The sequence below is a fragment of the Megascapheus bottae genome, chromosome 7 (assembly GCF_031878675.1).
Source record: "Megascapheus bottae isolate mThoBot1 chromosome 7, mThoBot2.hap1, whole genome shotgun sequence".
Lineage (NCBI taxonomy): Eukaryota > Metazoa > Chordata > Mammalia > Rodentia > Geomyidae > Megascapheus > Megascapheus bottae.
Window position 1 is genome coordinate 72,565,626 of NC_143515.1, and position 19,259 is coordinate 72,584,884.

Consider the following 19,259-nt stretch of genomic DNA (forward strand, 5'->3'; position numbering starts at 1 on the left):
CTGATCGGTTCTTTTCCCACAGGAAAGGATACCTGCTGCTCACAGAGCCTGTTGGGTAGTGGTTAGTAGTTATAGAGCTCCAGAAACTGAAGTGTATGCATTATCTTGGGAATGGAGGTGAGGTGAATGTAATTCCTTAACCTTAAATGTGTTACCATCACCAATTCTATTATTTCTTCTGAAGAGAAATATAAAAGAAAATTAAATCTGCAAGAGATGTTTGTACCTGATCTTGCTTGCCCTTATTCTCTTGATCTCTACCCATACACCCTGTTAATGTTTCAGCCTGGACTGGGATGAGAGCCTGAAGTATCTGTCACAGTTCTGTACTTTGATTGCTTTAGGTAAAGTCAAGACATAAAAAAGACATTTTCTCATAGATTAGACATGAAAATGGCTAATCATTGCAAGAATCACTAGGTAAGAATGAGTCACATGCCTTTAATGCAGTATATTCTGTCAGCATGTTACTCTAAAGAAAATTGGCCAGACGAATGCTACGTACTTTTGATTATTTGGTTTTGTCTCTATGCCTTTGGGCAAGCCTTGAGATGTACAGCTTCCTTCCCGGCTGCTCCCCCTGCATGTCCTCCTCAGTGTTTGGCTTCTCTTCTCCTCTGTTTAGACATCTGAGCTCATCACTATGCTTCTCTCTTCTCCAATTGTTGTTGGGCTTGTTCCCATGCTCCTGAGTGCAAGCTGGACAGTTATGACAGTAGAATTATCACTAAATTATGATGGTATCTGTATAGCAGAATGGTGCCTTCTCAGCCAGGACAAAAGAGTATCCTCTCTTCCTCTCAGCCAACAGGGAGGACTTCTGGAATACTGTAGTCAAAAGGTGACAGCTCCTTCCTTGGGGTAGACGACTTAATCCATTTTCCACATATTATACTTGTCCCTTTGGAGATGTGTTTTTCCTGTATCTTTACCATTTTTCACATCATCGCTTTTTTGAAATGAAAATGGCTCTTTCTTGACATCTGCAAACACACCTATGCATATATGTGGCACTTATATTCACATAATCACTCTAACTTTTATTTTTTTATTTTTACCAGATTGAAGGATTATGGCACAACAATGGCGCATTTCATAAAGATAGTAGATACATGAGTTCTTATATAGATCACATGCCTTATTATCTACATTACACGTATAATAGTATACGGTAAGGTGTAAACATTTATTCACCAAAATATATTTAAATTTTCTTTCAGTAACATGACTACACGGACTCAGGCAATACAGAAATCCTAAAACATTGAAAACCACTGATGGCTGAAGTGAAGGTTTCATTTATCCAAAATTCCTTGAATGAAAAAACCCCATAGCTACTCATTTTAAAGAGGAGTGGGGTTACTGGGGAATATAGAATTTTTTTTGCTTTTTTTTGCCGGTCATGGGGCTTGAACTCTGGGCCTGGGAGCTGCCCCTGAGCTCTTCAGCTCAAGGCTAGTGCTCTGCCACTTGAGCCACAGCACCACTTCCCAGAATACAGATTTTTAAAAAAAAATAATTCTAAATGACTTTTTATAAAAAACTCAATATCCTACAGTGACTATAAAAGTGTAGTCTTCCTTAAGCAAAAATATGCTTTGAGTTATTGTTTCCCAAGTTGCATGAATTTTTATCTTTGATAGGTAGCTTCTCTGCAAGAGAGGAACACAGTCTCCACTGCTCGCAAGAGCATTGAGCCAGCAATGTGAAGGCTGGTGTCGCTAAAACTTGGCTGTTTCGTGGTTCACTGTTTGCATCAGTTATGTTTATTTCCTTTTCTAGGTTGTGGTTATCAAGTTATAAAATGAGGTTAGACTACATCTAGCTGTTCTTACCATGTTTAAGTTGTGCAATTCAAGAAAAGGTGAAGGCAAGCAGTTAAAATTTTACTCCCTTTTCTATTCTTTTTTTCTTTTTTCTGTCTCCCCCTCTTTTTTTTTTCTTTTTCTTTGAAGGGCTTTGTTCCTTATTGTTTATCCTCTGTTGTTGCTGTATCTGACTTTGGTACGTGGTGTATTGTATATACATTTATTTGTTTATTTGAATCAGGGAAGGGAAGGAGAAAAACAAGATGATGAGACAAAGGACAAAGGATGAACCAGTATAACAGCGATGTTCACAAAACAAAATATTGTACATGAACTGTACAACTGGGGAAGGGCTGAGGGGAAGGGTTAACAATGTTCAAGAAGTAATAGACCTACTGTCAAATGAATGTAAATGTAACTGTAACCCCTCTACACATCCCTCTGATAATAAATAAAATAAAATAAATCATAGCATTCTCTGGAGATTAAAAGCTATCTACTAGTGGATATCTAATTCTTAGCCTTGCTGCTTATATTTTTCTTCAGTGAAATTATTTTGCTCTAGCACTTCACTGATAAAATATGAAATGTCTTCTTTCTACCTTTCCATTACCACCTATACTTCCTAACATTGGATACATCCTTGAATAGCTTCCTGACTCTGAGCTGGGTATTTGTTTATGCACATTTTTCATCCTCTGGGAATTCTCACTCAGGACTCTGTGTTCTGTGTACATTATCTCCTTGGTCTCTGCGCTGTTGGCCTTCTCACTGATTTTTCTCTTTCATGGCTGCATTCCCTTATGGCTCCTCCTTTTCATTTGTTTCACTTTGTGTCAGTGTATTTAGGCTTGGGGCTAGTTTTCCTGGATCCTTTCTAACAAAGCTTTGTTTATTTTTTTTTCTACCTTCTTTCTTGTTAGATCATCTGTGCCTTTTCTACCATTTCCTTCCAGCAATGATTGCAAAAAATTTACCAATGCAGCTTATATTTTGTCCATTGGTATGCTGGAAAATCCTTCTTACTTAGCATCCCCTTGTTCTTAGAAGATGTCATTCTATGTGGTATCTTGGGCTCTTGAAATTTCTCCACAAATGGGAATAGTTGATGCCCCATTTTGCGCTCTTCCTCTTTGAAAAACCCTATCTGAATCTCCATATTTGGGAATATAGTGATATTTGTTGCTATGCTGTGTGGTACAAGCCAGAATTGTTCAGAGAAACTGAACCAAGACACCGGAAGGAAGAAGAGATAAAAGAGGGAAAGGCAGAGATAGAAAAAGTAAAAACAAATCTGTTTTTTTTTTTTGTGGTTATGGATTAAGACCTGATGCCTGCGTATTGAAGACCCAGGAAACTGCCTGAGAACAGAGGCCCTACCGCGTCATTTCTAGTGTCTGGAAGAAGAGCATGTTGACAATTTGGTGGAAATGTGAATTTTTCCTTCCTTCATTTTATTCACTTGGCTAAGACCCTCTGTGAACTGGTTGAAACTCATTCACGGACTTTGGAAGAGCGTCTGTTTTATACTGTCTACCACTTTCAGTGAGAATGCCATCTATTTTATACAGTCCACTAGTTTATATGCTAATACCATCTGGCTAGATTCTGGCAGACAAAACCAGAAGTGACATTAACCTCAATACTGCAATTTCTAGTCAAGGTTCAGTATAGAAGGAAACATGATGGTAGAATCGATAGAGAGATCAAGGTGGCCTGGAGCGAAGCATAAAGCCTTAAAAGCTGGTATCTTTCTTCAGCTTTCCATTTGAAAGAAGAAATTGGAGAGCTCTGAGATGGAATAGTTACTATGAAAATGGAGACACTGTGTAAAAAGCACGAGTGGGGATGTGGACTGTGTGTAAGAATAGCAAGTAGCCCCTGGTCATCAACCAAGAAGGAAACAGATTCTTATTCCAGCAACCTGCAACTGAATGGAATTAAATTTGGCCAACAATCTAAATGATCTCAGAAGTTTCCTCCTCAAAACCTCCAGACCGGGGCCGGGAGTTTGGCCTAGTGGTTAAAGTGCTTGCCTAGCATGCATGAAGACCGGGGTTCGATTCCTTGGTACCACATACATAGAAAAAAGCCGGAAGTGGTGCTGAGGCTCAAGTGGTAGAGCTCTAGCCTTGAGAAAGTCCAAGGACAGTGCTCACACCCTGAGCCCAAGCCCAGGACTGGCAAAAATAAAAATAAATAAATAAATAAATAAAAAACCTCCAGAGGACAGATCCGACTGGCTAACTCACAACTTCATCTCTTGAGATCCAAGGAAGAGAACCCCATTGCCTTTTTCCTGGCTCTCTGACCAGAAACTCAGAGGTGATGTACTGGTTATTTCAAACTGATACTCTATGGCAATTTCTTACATAACAACCAAGTCCTGAACTCAGGGCTTGGGTGCTATCTCTGAGTTTTTCCCATTCAAAGCCGGTGCTCTACCACTTTGAACCACAGTAAAATTTCTGGTTTTCTGGTGATTAATTGGAGATAATATTCATAGAGACTTTCCTGCCTAGTCTGGGTTTGAATTGTGATTCTCAGATCTCAGCTTTCTGAATATAGGATTATAAGGCGTGGGATTCCAGAACCTGGCTATTGACCCATGATCCTGTTTCTGCATTCTGTTATCTACAGGAGGAGGACCTTTGGGATAATCTTTCACTCCCAAATAACTGTGTCAATGATTCTAGTTTAGAATTACGATGTTTATATGAAGAAAACAGTGAGGAGTGTGGCATTCAGGCCCTCAGACTCAAAAGTGTCTTAGAAAGTTACTATCCAAATTTACTCAGTGATGTAGTAGGTGAGAGGGTGTGGTAGAAGATGCATAGGAATGGTCTTACACCACTCAATTTCCTTCAATATAAATTTAAAGGTAAATTTTTAAGTGTAAGATAAATTTGGAAAGATAAGAAGAAAGGCGACTTTGGCAAAATCAGAAATATTTTACCTAGGTTGGGAGATAAATTCTGAGAATTTCATTCAAAGTAGTTATAAATTAACCACTGCTTTCAGAGATAAGAGAAAAGAAGTTGGTGAGCATAAAAATGGAATATTTTGGTAGAATCCAGGCACATTATCATGTCAATTTGTTTTCATTCCATGCTATAAAGTAGAAAACAAACTAAGAAACTTAGAAGAAATAAATTTTAACTCTGTTAATTTGCATCTGCAAATAGGGAACACAACAAATGAAAAGCACATCTTACTATAGGCTTTCACATCGAATTACTCTAAAACTTTGAAACTTAAAAGGCATTGAATTTAAAAAATCAGTAATAAATAGGTTTGGGTACCTGTTTTTTGAATAAAACTGGAATCATTTAATTCAGTTCTTATCTTCAATGAAGAAGATTGTCTAATGATGTCTGAAGTGAATGTTTAAGTTTAGCAATTTGGTGTCGATTCAGTGGGAGCAAAGAGTGACTGAGATCATGGGAAATTATTGACCCAGCACTGTGGTTTAGCATTGTATGTTCTCACTAAAGCTCTGCTGAGACTAAATTCCTCAGGCCAGCAGTTGTAGGAAGTGCTTGCCATCTAGTGGGAGTGAATTCTCCCGTTCCCTGGACTGAGTTGCTTATTTTAAGACTGGGTGATTATAAAGCAAGGTTAACCCATATGCTCTTCCCCACTTATCATCCCATCCGCCCTGTTACAATGCAGCAAGAAGCCCTCACCAGATGTAACTGCCTGATCTTGAACCTCTGTCCCGATCTCTGGGCAAAAATGGACTTCATTACTTTATACATTTCCCAGTTACTCTCGGATTCTTTGTTGAGGCAAAGGAAAGTGAACAAAGACACGGTGATAGCTTAAACAGGGAATAAGGGGACAAACTGAAAGCTGGAATATAAATAACGAAGAGTCGGGTGAGAGGAGAGAGTGAGAGGAAGAGAATTCCAGATGAAGTAGAGAAAGGTGTTTCTTCCTTCTGACATCAATGATGCCAAGCAAGATACCTTCTATGTTCACACATCTCTCTGTTCAAAGTTATTTGCATCTCTTGTGGTATCCTCCAAACAGTTTGTAGAGATAAGCAAGGCAAGAAATTATTACCCAAGTTTTCCAAAGGGAGGTTCTACCAGAGGCCAATCATAGCTGGCCATCTGACACATGCTACCGTCCCAACGGCTGCGAGGACACATGGAATCATTAACTTAACATTTTACAACCTGATGTCCATTTTTTAAGTGTTAATTTACTTCACCGACATTCGCAGGTATTATCACTAAGATAATCTCCAATTGGAAGGAAATGAAACTGGATGCCAGAGTTTATATAATTTATCCTAAATCACAGCAGCTGGTAACTAGGAGAGCTCGTCTTACAAAGCTTTCTTCCCGTTACCTGGAATGATGAAAGACCTCTTTCAGTGATATATCAAAACCCAAATAATTCTTACCCTTCTTGAGTTAAATCAGCCACATGGACAAATCAAGACAACTTAATTCTACTTCACGGTAGGTTCATTCCTTCTTCATAGGTCCAGCACTAAAAGCTATGATTTTTCACTATGGCAAAGACCAGGGCATTCTCACATCTTTCTTTTTATATATTTCAATTATCAGTCATGGGCCAAAATTTAGTAATAGAATATTAAATACACATCTGTTTATTGTGTCAGAGGGGAGTTCTTTCAAATATTTTAGAGTTAGAGAAGATAAGAGAATGGGGGCAGGTTTGATGAATGGTGGGAGAGATGAGGAAAGGGGAGGGCAGAAAGATGGTTCCAGGAATATGAAGAAACTTGGAAGAATGCCCAGAATTTGGAGTGGGAGCTAGGGAGTGAGACACGGAGAAAATAAGGGAGGTGATAAAGACAGACTCAAAGTGTAAGGAGGCCTTGAATGTCAGGACAGGAAGTCTGAAATTGATGGTGGAGGTATAGAGAAGACAGAGAGACATAGCAAGAAGTGGGGAGTGATGTTGTCATGAGCGTCCTGAAGGCCTGTCATGGGCATAGGGAGTCTGGGTTAGCTGAAGCACTGGGGAAGGAAAGACAGCAAGGGAAAGGAGAATTTCCAATTCTCCTGTGCCTCACAGATAGATAAATAAAGCACAATAAGAACTATAATGAGGAAATAAATGTCATAAAAATGTTTGATAGCAGATGGGACAAAGAAGCATGAAGAGAAGCCAACAGCCTTGAGCCAAGAACAATCCGGGAAGGGGTTTGGTCTAGATCCCCTCAACGCTCCATGCCAATTTGCTGAGTCTGTATTTCTACATTTTTGGTTCAATTTATTGAGTTCCATTAGCATGTAGAAGTCACCATGCTAGGTGCTTTGGTGAATAGGGCAACAGGAAAGGATATGGGGGTGTGTATATTATCTAGTTCTCGGCCCTGAAGAAGATTTATATAGAGTGGTGGGAATATCCTCAAGAAAACCCCTGGAGAATATTCTGAAGAAAACCCCTGGAGGGTTTTACATGTACTGGGAACACTGAAGGGAGGAAAGCAGGAGAGGAGTTCAAGTCACCTATGAAGATCATGATTTTAGGGTTGAAAGATAAAGGAATTTGTTAGGCAGATGGAAATACAAGCGTCAAGGGGTAAGGAAAAGGCCTGGGAACATTAACTTTTGTAGGCAGAATTCAACTACAATCCCATTTGAACTATGCCTTTGCATAAATGTGTCTCCTTTGTGCAGGTAGTTCGATTCTAGCTGGTAGACTGTCAGAGACAGTGGGAGGTATTGCTGTGATTAGTTAGGTCCTCTAACAAAGGTGACCTAATAGCCCCTCCTCTGTTTATTGTGTTCCTTTATGGAAGGGACACCTTCTGGCTTTAAAGAAGTAAGTTGCCATTTGTGGGAAATCCATCCATGAGGAGGTGGATGGTGGATTCTCAATAGAGCATTTCTCCTAGCTCAGGACAAAAGGAAAGTAGGACTTTTGTCCCACAACACTCAGTCTAATAACGATAAACATCTGCTTCGTAGCAACAAGCAATGAGCTTGGAAAAGAACCCTGAATCCAGAGAGTAGCTGGAAGGAAATAGATTGGAGGGTTTTTTTTTTTTTTTAATACGACTTTGAACAGAGGATCCAGCTGTAATGTTTGATCTTCGACCTCCTCCCTCTTCTCAAATAGCAAGATTGGCTGAGTGCTGAGGGCTCATGCCTGTAATCCCAGCTACTCTGCATGTGGAGATAAGGAGAATCATTGCTTATGGCCACACTGATCCCAAAAGAACAAAAATCTTTAGATTCCATTTCAACCAATTGCTGGATGAAGTAGCACATGTCACCCCAGCTACAAGGAAGGTTGAAGTCAGGAGGATTTGTTCCAAGTCAGTACGGAAAAGAGAGTTCAGAAGCCTACATCTCAATACAAAAAGCCAGATGGAGTGTCACATGCTCATCATTCCAACTGTGGCAGGATGCTTTCTTAGTAGGATTGTGGTCCAGGCCGGTGTAGGCAAAAAGTGAAAACATGGTCAAAAATAACCAGAGCACAAAGGGCTGGATGTATGGCTTCAGTAGTAGAGTGTCTGTTTAGTAAACTTTAGCAAAGATAACAGTGAGATAAAAAGCAGTATGTTGGGGCCAAATGGTATGAGGAAGGTCTGTGAGGTCATGGGTCTGATTTCTCAGCACCAAAATATAGGGAAATACTTTAAACCATAAAAGTTGCAGTAGCAACCTTTTCCATGGCAATGGAAAGTAATACTACACATTATCAGGTGAGACTCAAGCTCTGAGTACATGTTTGAAGTCAGTGGGGAAAAAAGTAGGAAAGATTGCTCAGCATGGGATCACTTAGTCAGGTCCAAATTTGGATCTATGCAATGGGTAGAGACTGGTTCAAATTAGAAATAGGCGAAATTGCTGCAGACAGAGCAATGTCAGGGGAAGGCCATGTTTAACTGCTCTGACCTGTGATAATGTTGGCAATGGGGTTTGAGTAGAAAACAGGGGCATGAGAACAGAGACAGGAGAGTTGTCTCCATGTCATCTTTGGGACAATTGTGTAACATAGTGACTGCCAGTTTAGAGCCATTGTCATCATTTGCCAAATGATGACTCCTTTGCCTTCCGAGCTGCTGAGACTATAAGAAGGCACATGGTCCAATGAAGTATGGGCAGGTTGAATGGCCACAGCTGTGCCTTTCTACTAACACACCTCTGACTGATCTGGGGAGACTGGATTATTCAGACCATGTCAAACCATGAAAAGAATTTCTTAGACTTAACCACAACTTAAATGAATTGCAATTTTATATATGAGGGATGCCCTTGACATTACCAGTCTAAAAGATGGGAAAATAAAGACCCACACAGGTCAAGGTATCATAAAAACTCCCACAATTATTCCACGATAGAGAGGGTCAGATACAATAAGTGTATTACTGGAAGCCTTTCAGATGTATAGCAATGGAAGGAGAGGAAAGATTTATTTAAAGATGTTTATTAAGACCACCAAGTGTTTGACTTTCCCTTTTTAAATGTGTAGCCCATCTCATATTGTTACAATATTTCACCTTGTTATCTGTTATATTGTATATATGCGTATTTGGTTATTTGAAATCAGATAGGGAAGGGGGGAAAACAAGATGAGGGGTGGGGGTGGGGTGAGAGAAATGGAGACCAAGACATGAGAAAGGGTACCAATGTTTGTGAAGTACTTTCTATGTGATGAATATAATGTAACCCTTCTATTAATTACAATAAAAATTATATGGAAAAAGAAAAAATAAAATGTGTAGCCCAAGCCAATAATTACCCTTGATTTCCATGGAAACTAGATAGAACATCTCATTTGTTTTAGGTTTATTCATTTCTAAAGTTTGTTCTATTGCCATCTCTCATTATTTGCTTAAGATGTATTTATTGCATACCTGTATGTGTCTTCTTTATAAAAGAAGTCAGTGTTGGCAACAGGTTCAAGTTTCTTTCTAGGCCTGGACTTTTAGCGTTGGTAGGTGCCATCCTTCCTTTCCTCTCAAGCCTACTCTCCTCTGTCTAGGCATAGCCCTCATGGCATCATCTCCATTTCAAGTGAGGTTGGGGACAATCAGCTGATAAGTACTTGAATCACAGTGGCTTTCCAGACTAAGCAGAGCTAGGAAGTTCACTCTGATCAAGCTCAAAATCAAACCACTTGGGCACTTTGACTCTAAGACGAGTTCTTTCTGCTATTTACTCGGAAAATCCTTCTAAAATGAAGACAGGAATTCAAGAGTTAGAAGTGTTAGAAAGGAGTGGAAAAGGAGCGTGAGAGACAAGAAGGAAAGCCCAGTGAAAAACAGAAGATAAGTACTGTAATAAGAGGAACAAATTGGAACATATGTTGGTGCTAAGACTTTCTCTTCACTCAGAACATTAAGAACGATTTATCAAGCTGTGTATGCATCTAGACATCTTTCCCTAGATTGGAATGCTGTGGTCAGGCCAGTCCCACAACCACCCACCCATTAAACGCAGATGGGTATCCTGGAAATTTGGGTGGAGGTCAGTGATCTCTCAAAGTCTCTGAAGTCAGGCTGGCTGCGTAGAGCCCCTGAGTCCATCCTGATCAAGGTCTCCACTGATCAGAAATGTCCAGTTAGAAATCTATAACAGACAGCACACTTACCTCTGAGAAGCACTCCTGGGAAAGAGCATAAGAATCACTATTGAGCAAGCTGTGTCCGTGGTAAGTACACAGTGAGCGGTTCCTGTGTGGGCTTTGGACAGAAGTCAATCTTCAGATAGACTATTGGGTGGTTAGTGCTCTAATGACTTCACTGGCCTTGACATTGAGGAAGCAGAACTTGTACCCACAAAGGCAATTTTTTTATTCAGGTGGCCATTCCAGAAATTATTAGCAACTTGTAAAGAATGCAATTACTGCTTAAGCTGTATTCAGTGGAATATATGCACTCTATAATTAGAAACAAATGCATGCTTAACTCTATAGTTGATTAAGCCTTATGATTGTGACTCTTATCTTATTATTTCCCATTAATTATAGCAACATGGGCAGGGATTTGTTTGTAATTATGCAGTTACAATTCAATGGAAGTTCAAAACAGACTTCTCTATTTAATATCTGTCCCCCAGCCGTAGATTAGTGCTGGCCAACATGATTTTGTTTTTCATTAACTTTTTTGATCGTCTAGAACTGTAAAAAGAAAAAAAATATTTAGACAGGCTTTCATTTCTATTCTTTAAAAAATGCATCAAACTCTTCCCTCCGTGTAACAAGAAGGCCATCAATAGACGTAGCCATCTCAACAGTCTAACCTTGATGTCTCAAAAGAGTTATTCCCAGCTTCTGATGAGTATCAACAGGCATGAGAAGGGCTTTGAACTACTAGGAATATTTTGCCTGTTATAAACCACATGCAGACTTCAAGGATCTCATGTTATTGTGTGTGTGTGTGTGTGTGTGTGTGTGTGAGAGAGAGAGAGAGAGAGAGAGAGAGAGAGAGAGAGAGAGAGAGAGAGAGAGAGAGAGAGAGAGAGAGAGAGAGAAACTGGATATTTTATCCTGAGATTTTTTAGATTTTATGAAGGTTTTGTACATTGTATAACGTGCCTTCTAAGACTACCTTATAGCCTAAGTTTGGAATTAAGAGAACTAACTCTAGTTCCAAAGTAAGATGGGATTATCAGGAAGTAACTTCCTGTCCTTGAACTTACTTTTGTCACCTATGAAATTAAAATAACAAATCTGATCTTCTCTAACTAAGTATTTGGAGATGGCATGAGCTATCACATGCATAAGCCAATCTCAACCTCAGCTGTGAGGGATTTATATAGTTTGAAAAAAGAAAGCTCAGTCTATGAGACTCTGAATGACCAGAGTACTGACTGTGGAGTATTCTCCAACTTTTTTTCCACTAGCTTTCCCACTGGTTTTCCTTGAACTATAGTCAAGACCACTAAGATCTTCATTTTAGTCATTGCTTAGTTCTATGTTTCTGTGGACATCATTTCCTTTGCCTTGAGCTCCTGGATGCTAAGTGACACAGAAACCATATGTTACATCTTCCAGCAGTAACAATGTGACAGTGTGACAGGTTAATTCCAGGAAAAGTCATAGAGAGGACAATAACTCAAATTTTAAATTCAGTAGTAAGGCTATATAGTAACATTTTGATAGATACGATGTATAAAAAGAATTCGATTTCAAGAACCCAATTTCTAGAAAAACCCAACTGAATTAAAAGATCAAATTGTGGTGACTGTTTCTTCTAGTACAGCTTCCAAATGTGCATGCCAAACAAAATTTCATTAAAATCTGGTCCCCATCTCTCTTCTCCTCTTAGTCAATCCTTCATCACTCCTACTCTACATCCTCTGTATTGAATAAATGGATGTACGTTGTGTTTTCCCTCTCTATCTTTATATATTCAATGGTGTCTGCTTGAAATGCTTTCCTTCTGCCTCAAATTCACAAACTTAGGATATTGAGATGATCTATTTCTAGGTATATATACTACTTCTACCATCCATAGATTTTTGAGAGAAGGATCCCATCTTCATTTCTGTATTTTCAAAACTCAATTTTGACAATATATATTTTGCTGAATATATGAATTCACTAGTATCTACCAGAATTTTCTGTGATGTTGTCAACTCTTCTTTATAGCCACTAGCCACATATGGCTACCAACCACATGACTCACAACTAGAGAAGCTAGAGAGTGAAATTTTCATTAATCTAAAAATTCACAAAGAAGTTTCCATTGTACTAGAAATCACAAATAAAGATGGTGATAGGAGAAGGCTAAAATTGGTTGTAGGAAACAATGCTCAAGTTATGACCAGAGACTGTCATAAACTTGGAAGAATGTAGCTTTGGATGAGAGACAAATTTCTGTTTTCCTCCATGTTTCCTTCTCACACAGCCTTAGTTACATGGTCCCATACATGACATAGAAGGCAGAAGACACTGCCGTGTGTAGATTGTGCTTTTCCCTCCAACTTGTTTCCATTACTGAATGATTGGCGTGTTCCCTTTGGTTGATTTCTAGATAAACAGTCCTTTCATCAAAGTATGAAGGGACCTTTGGGAAGAAAATCAAATAAAGTGATGATGGTGGGAGGGAAAGTAAATGAACTGTTTAGAGTTGTCTGAAGTAGCTGTCCTAAGATGAGGCAATGTAGAAGGCCTCTCTCCAGGGTGTGTCATCTTGCCCTTGGCATAATCGTCCCTACCAGGCTAGGGAAGGTGCAGGACAGCCAGGGAAACAGAGCATGTCTGGGTTGGGAGAAAAGAGAGCACTGCAGGGTCATTGCTGGAACAAGCTGAAATCCAGCACAGCCGGAGGTCACACTACATGCTTTCCAGATGCCTCTTTGGAACCAGCTCCTAACATGTCTCTGCAAAAGAGGTGCTTGAAAGAACAGTGCAAATCCTCAGAGCGCCCTGACTGCATAACCTTGATTTGCGAGAGCTGCAATGTTTCAGAATGTTTCAGGGGTAGTCGCACAGAGTCCTCTTGTCATCTCGTCCAAGCATTCACGAGTTCTTTGAAACAGAGGTAAGTTTTGTGCATTAGAGTATTTTCCAGAAAGATGGCTTGTAACGGCCATCAAAATTTCAATGAGATCTATAAATCTGAAGATTCACAACTGCTGTTCTGTTTCACATCACACCTGCTGTGTTTCATACAAAGAACCTGAAACTCATAGAGCAGAAATGACTTGTTCCAGATTGTGCATCGAGAGACAGTTCAAGGCTCTAAGAGAGGAGAACCAAGAAAAGAAAGACCTTACTAGAGATCCTTTCCTATTTGTCCCAATTATCATCAGCACATTTGGAAATAAAATTTCACCTAATATCCTCATCATGTCAGCATAAATCATTATTTCTCTAGTCAACATATATCTTTAATAAACTTCATTGTGCTTGGTTGAAGCTCAGAGCTAACATTACGTCTTCCTGATTCCCAAAGATCTGGGAACTATGAAATTAACACAAATGTCAGACAAATCAAATACTATTTGTAGATGGAATAAACTATATTTTATGTCTAATGAATATCTCAAAATAAAAGATGATATTGAGAAAAAGCAAAATTTTAATTAACTCCAAAATTAGTTATTTGAGGTAACAATAACTGAGATTCAAAAGTATTTTAGTACATTAAAGAGGTCTTCCACTCACAATGGAAACTCCTTAATTTGCTTGTCTTAACAATGAAGAAATGAGGAAAATACAAATGGATTGGTTCCAGAAAAAAATGCTGCTTAAAATACATTCTCTGCTTTTTCAGATCAATGAAATATTTCTCAAGTAAGGCACCTTATCATAATGTTAGGGTTTCTGGTTGTTCCAGGCATCTTTCACTTAACAAAGACTCTGGCTAGTTAGAAGAAGTACCTCTAATTCTGACTTAGGGATAGTAAGGTAGAGAAACAATTGTTCTTAGGGATATTGGCATTACTTTTATGCTGGATGGTTAAGGTTAGAGTATTTTCACCAAAACTAAGAATGATTGGTATAACTGTGCTTTACTAGGTAGAACCTTGAGGTTGGCTGGATGTTGTATTGCCAACTTCATTACAAACATAGTTTGTCATCCCAGATGGAAGCAAAGAATTGGCCAGTGAGGATACGTGATTCATTTATAATGAAGACACCATTTATTCCACACTCTGCTTTATTTATAGTCTTTAGAATTTTTCATAAATAAAAACAAACATGTGGATTTTAGAGCTAGGGATATTTGAAGCATACATGTTGGGATATACCAGTTGGTCCCCATCACAGTTTTTCCCTTAAAAATCTCAAGTATATTCTAGGCCAAGAAAGGCCTAACAAAATACGGCCACCCACTGTTCTTCTCTCAACTGTGTTTTAGTTACTGATGGATTGTGTCTTCACAGTAGCCTAATTTTTAAAGACATCTCCACTCGGTGTGGTTGGCCTCGACATCTAGAGAACATTTGCACTAACAGAAAACAGAAGGCCTCCTTCAATCCGACTGCTTAAACATCGTGGACAAAGGGCTCTGATCTTTCTAGGAGTCAGACCACATCTTCTCAAAGTTATGGGGTTGTTGCCAAAAAGGATGTGTCCTTTAGGAAGCAAATGTCAGCAGGGCCTCTAGGGGATGGATGCAAACTCTATGTTACAAGGAAGAGGCCTCATTGGAGAAACACACTCGGATCTTGCTGAGGGCTTAGTCATAGGAATGACTATCTTTGCTTCAGCTTGCCACAATCAGTACCTAGGTGCTCTATCTTCTCTGAGAATGAGCTTGAGTTCCAATGTTCTTTGTCTTTCCTCTAACCAATGGCTGCCATCTGTGAGTCCTTAATTCAATGACTTTTCTTCCTCTTCTACCCTGATGTCATCCATTCCTATATTTCATTTCAAGTGCATTTCACACCCTTCTATTCCTAGATAATTTTCTCCAGAATATAGTTTTAGCAGTATGCCCAAATCTTAGGTATTTTAAATGCTGATGAGCAAGGAAGACTGTGCCATTAACAGCAAGGGAAGACCATGGAAGAAGAAAAATTTTTGTGGGTCATGGGCTTGAACTCAGCCTGGGCACTGTCCCTGAGCTCTTCAGCTCATGACTACCACCCTACCCTTGAGCCAAGCCCCACTTTCTGTTTTCTAGAGGTTAATTGGAGAAGAGTCTCAGGTCCTTTTGTGCCTGGTCTGGCTTTGGACCTTGATCCTCAGATCTCAGCCTCCTGAGTAGCTAGGATTACAGGCATGAGCCACTGCTCACAGCTTGTCTGTTTCTTTTTATGTGCCAATCACAGACATTAGGAACAAACAATCGCTGATTCCACCCTATGCAAGGAAGAACTTGTAATGCTTCAGTTTCAAATGTGTTCTGTATTCCTTATACTCCAGGGAGTGTCACATTTCTAGAAAGGAGAACTCTTATGTCTACCCAATTTCTTCAAAGAGAGACTTGTTTGGAGATTTGCAGTGATGCAATGATGTAGTTAGAACAAACAATATGTGTTTGGAAAAGTGATAAAAGCCAGGCAAGATGATTCCTTTGCATTATTCAAAGAATACTGTAGCCCAGAAAGGTAGCTTGATAATTTAAATTTCCTTAGCAACACAGGAAGTCTTACTCTGTTTGAGCTAATTCATAAAATAATTTACAGTGAATTGACTGCTTTCAGCCACAAGACATTGAGAATGTTTAAGTATTGATTAAACTTAGAACAGTTTTTCAGGGTTGGTTTTATAAACTAGCCAATTATTTTAACAAATACTTAATGAGTACTTATGCTTACTGGAGCTGAAACCCAAATATGGAAGCAGATTTAGCCCCATCCACTCAAGATGGAATCAGACAGAGAGCTCTCAGAGCCCTAAACTGACCATTGAAATGAAAAAAATTATTTCAAACATGGAAGTATCTTTCAAAAATATACTGGGAAAAAAACAGAGAAAACAAAGCCAAATATGGGAATATTAAAAAAACATTCTGGACTAATATGATTTTCTCTCCTTTCTTTCTTTCTTTCTTTCTTTCTTTCTTTCTTTCTTTCTTTCTTTCTTTCTTTCTTTCTTTCTTTCTTTCTTTCTTGCCTGTCCATGGGCTTTCTCAAGGCTAGCATTTTACCAGTTGAACACAGCACCACTTCTGGCTTTTTTTCTATGCATGTGGTACTGGAGAAACAGAACCTGGGTCCTTGTGAATGTTAGGCAAGAACTCTGCCACTAGGCCAAACTTCTGGCCAAACTATGAGAGGTTTTTTTGTTGTTTGTTTCGTTTTTGTTTTTGCTTTTGCTTTGCCAGTCCTGGGGCTTGAACTCAGGGCCTGAGCACTGTCCTTGGGCTTTCTCAAGGCTAGGGCTCTACAACTTGAGACACAGCACCACTTCCAGCTTTTTCTATCCATGTGGTACTGAGAAAATGAGCGGGGGTCTTTGTGCATGCTGGGAAAGTACTCTATCACTAGGCCAAACTCCCAGCCTCTTCATTTTATTATTAAAGAAAATTAGGCTTAGAAAAGGCAAAGAACCTTTTAAAAATTGAATGAGAGTCCAAGTTCTTAACTCTTTTTTGCTTGCCTTTTTGGCTATCTATAATGATTGTTGCTTTCCTGTGTAAATGTTCTGGAGAAGTCCAGTTAAAATACACAGGAAAGCATCATTTGACTCCAAATGTTCCCTTAGTTGGAAACATGGGAGTTTTATGACTAGATGGTACATTATAATAACAAGTAGTAAACATTTCTGTATAACTAAAAAGTTCTGGTCATCTCTAGCAAAGATGAGATTTCAGCATGTATTTTTCCTGTAGAAGGCATAATATAGTTTTGGTTTGATCATCTCTTCTCCCATTCCAGATTGCTATGCCTCTTCAGACATACTAAGTAAGAAACAGATACTTCTGATTTTCTGGTATCTGACTATCCTATCTGAGAAAAAAAGAAATGCTTTTTCAGGAATCAGAGATATAGTCTTGGGAGGAAAGAATAAGAAAAGGACAGGAATAAGGAAGCAAACTGAGCTGATGCCAGAGGAAGTTACTACACCAGACACTTCTAGTAATGATATAGAATTTGAGCTGTCCTAACAGTGGGATTTTTACTGTAACAGAGGCTCCAAAGCTAAGGATTAGTCATTCTAACTGTAATGAATATTAGGTCTTATTCCTGAAAGCATCTAGTGTGTGGGCTAATGTGGGTATCATTGTTGCATGTCATGTTATACTACGTCATGTTATATATATTTTATCAGCAGATAAAAATAAGCCTGAATGTTCTGCCTAGTTTTCTGCTCTCATATGACTGCATGAGGACAGAATTTATATTGGAGCGTGCAAAAGACAGACTTTCCTCAATCTTTTATTCTTTATGGGGCTCAACAGAGTTATAAACCATCAATCCCAGGCAATGTTCAAAAAGGGGTAATTGAGGAATACTGGTGTGATGAAGTCCTGGAAAGCTTTCTATGGTTCATGATTCCTGGGTTCAATATCCATCCTCTAGCAGCAGTAGTCTCTGGCATTCCCTCAGTGGTTCCCACAGTAACTTGTCCTTCTGCCCTTACACCTTGGTCCCCACACTGAGCCCTCAAAAATACTTATATGTTCTAGGCATCTCTTCTATGATAACAAATATTACCTTTCCTGCTTTCATTTATGTGTCCCATTTTCATTTTATTCTTTGCCAAGATCACTTGAGGTAAATTTCAGGTAATTCTGGCAGTTGCAGACTACTGGATGCTCCGACTACTCTTTATTTGAGATCTGGGTCAGTTCCAGGTATCCTGGGGATACCTGGAATCTAACAAAGTTAGGCAAGAAAAGAAAGACAATTCACTTGCTAGAGTAGGGCCAGGTGTCAGAAATACAATGAAGTAGGAAATTGTGGAGGAGTCTACAAACTTACATCATGAAATCAGTATGACCCTTGGGGCAGGGATGTAGCTTAGTGGCAAAGCACTCACTTAACAAGTGCAACATCCTGGGTTGGATCCCCAGTACCAAAATGAAAAGACAAAAAATAGAAATAAGTATGGCTCTAATAGAGCCAGGTATGTATTGGCATTATCATGACCAAAAGGGTAAAGCTATTTCTTGAGTACAAAGGAGTTATTAAAGAGAGGAGAAATGGGCTAATATGTGAAGAATAATCCAGGGTTCACTAACATAGGAAAAGAGTTAAATACAGACCCGAGTCATTTCAAGATGGAAACACATTCTGAAAAATGCATCTTCGGTGATTTCATCATTGCTTGAACATTATGGACTGTTCTTACAGATCAATAATTTCATGTAGCCTCTGACTGAAATGAGATGAAGGCTTCAGGATGCATGAAGCTGCTACTGTTGAAACATAGCATATAATTTTATAGCTAACTCATTTTTTTTGGTAAGAAGATAGAGTACCCTCTAAAATAATGATTATTGTAGATACATAAACTAGTCACACCTCCATTTCTCATCATGATTAAGTATTATTTACTGTATATGGTGGGATATTCTCTATTTTGATGACTGGAGGCAAAGTAGGTTTACTTATATGATTATCGGCCCAAACATGTGAATAATGCATTGTCCATGATATTATCAGGGCTGCATCCCTATGCTACGGGAAGTTTTTGTCTCCACCATACTCTCAGCAGACAACCATCACGTACATGGTACATTCTTGACTAAAGTATCATTCTGCTCAAAAGACACTGAGGAAACTACAAATAAATATGCTAGATTCTAGTCTGCACAAAGAAAGGATTTCTTTCAGGCACTGATTCATCTGTATAACATCTAGAAACGTCCTTACTACTGCTATCAAATTGAGCCTGGAAGAGAATGTTTTATATGTCTTTAAACCCATCAAGTTGGGAAAGTTCATGTAGAATCTAGGAAATCACTTAGCTGATGATCCACGTTTTCTGTTTCCTCCCCTCAGCGAAACACCTTGAGGTGGTGGAGCGATCTGGCTTGAACAGCCTAGTAAGACGTGCCTCCTCCCACTAGTTATGGGAGCATGAGCTATAGGGTGATGCTCACACAGACAG